This window comes from Lissotriton vulgaris, chromosome 5 (genome assembly GCF_964263255.1).
Source record: "Lissotriton vulgaris chromosome 5, aLisVul1.2, whole genome shotgun sequence".
Classification (NCBI taxonomy): domain Eukaryota; kingdom Metazoa; phylum Chordata; class Amphibia; order Caudata; family Salamandridae; genus Lissotriton; species Lissotriton vulgaris.
The window spans coordinates 204611267-204612900 of NC_141693.1; the positions used below are offsets into that span (position 1 = coordinate 204611267).

The following is a 1634-nucleotide window of genomic DNA, read 5'->3' on the forward strand; positions in this document are numbered from 1 at the left end:
ACACTTTCCTAAATAATGCTCGAGTTGGAGTGGACTAGTAAATCTGAGCTCCTGAAAAGTGCAATGCTTTCCCTTTTGTTACTCAGGTTGGAGTGGGACTAGTCAATTTAAACCCTTCAAAGTCTAATGCTTTTCCTACTGTTGCTCAGGTTGTGTTTGGAATAATAAATTTGACCCATCCAATGTCCAGCAGTTCCCATTCCGTTACATATGTTGGATGGGGAATAGTACATTTATTTGCTTTGGTGTATTTTTTTAATATATGTTTTTCTTGAATGTAGTTATGATAGAATGTTTCATTTATATGTATTTTACCCATAACTAGAATGAAGTGTGAAGTGTTAAAATGTTCCCTCCTGTAGCCCATTTGGATAGAATGTTATACATTTTTGTTGAATTTTTTTAAAGTAGTGTTTATAAATATGTTTTTATGTCTTTAGCATTTATTTATATTATTTGTAAATTCATTACTAATTATACTTTTTTTAAAGTTTATATTTTTGTTTAGAATGTTATATATTTGTATGTATTTTATTGTATCATAATGTTGGCTTTGTCAATGATGTTATTGATTATGTCATTTGAAATGTCATCAATGATGACATTTAGCATTTCAAGAGTGATGTAATATGTGAGGTCATAGCAGTGCATAACGGGGCTCTGTTAAAGTTGGCTCATTAAGGTTTAACTGGTAAATTTCAATGTTTTTTTCAAATTTTAAATGTTTGTTCTTATCTTATTTTAACAACTAAGTATAGCGGCACTTTAACCTTTGACTGTTTCACTGATTTTAGTTTTTTTAGCAAATGTTAAGCTCTTGTTACCATACCTAATTATAAAGTTACATTACCCTTTATTTATTTCAATGAATTTCTCTTTTTTGAATCTTGTTCTAAGCTGATCATACGTACAACTCCTTTAGAAAACCTGCACCCATCCCCACTACAGGAGTCCAAACCCCACTGCAAATGGCCCACGGCCTGACAGTGGGGGATCGGTGGAGGGTCTGGTCTGTGATAAGTCCCTTTTAACTTTGTGTAATATTTGTTGGTACCATGGCAGCAGACTGGACCCATGGTAGCACACAGGAGGGCCTTGCTGAGTACCACAGATCCAGCAGCAGGAACCATTCCTCCCATGACCAAATATATATATATTTTAAATGTTGACCTGAGGGAGTGTCGCTTTGGGATCCTATGTGGGCAATGGCGCAATGCAAAATGATGGGATACTGCATGTGATAAGGGGCAACTGAGTCTCCCATATATCACAGATATTCATTGGCCTCGGGCTAAATAAGGCCCCAGTGAAGGATTGGGCCTTCTGAAGGGCTGGGTCCTTCCTGCACCACAGGGGCTGCAGGGTCCTACGTTATGCCCCTGCATGTGGGCCTAAGGCCAGAGTGTGCTCGCCCTGCCAGATATGTGCAATTTAAAAAGAATTTCAAAGCTGGGGAACCCAGTATTGACCTTTCTGGCTCCCCATAGACTACAGCACGGAATGATCAAACGTTATTACTGCTGGATCCAGCAATGGATGGGGAGGTTAGGGGAGAATACCTTATATTACCCATACAATAATAAACTGCTAACGCTCCGATGACTGAGGTCTTCAATGATTAAACGGGCCCTGCT

General features: G+C 38.2%; 1 non-coding gene across 1 annotated transcript; it reads left to right on the forward strand.

Annotated features, from left to right (window-relative positions):
• Nucleotides 1–553: 553 nt before the first annotated feature.
• On the forward strand, nucleotides 554–629 carry LOC147710490 (small nucleolar RNA SNORD36). Its single transcript, XR_015296237.1, has one exon. It is a non-coding gene; the product is annotated as a small nucleolar RNA SNORD36 (small nucleolar RNA).
• The last annotated feature ends 1005 nt before the right edge of the window (nucleotides 630–1634 follow it).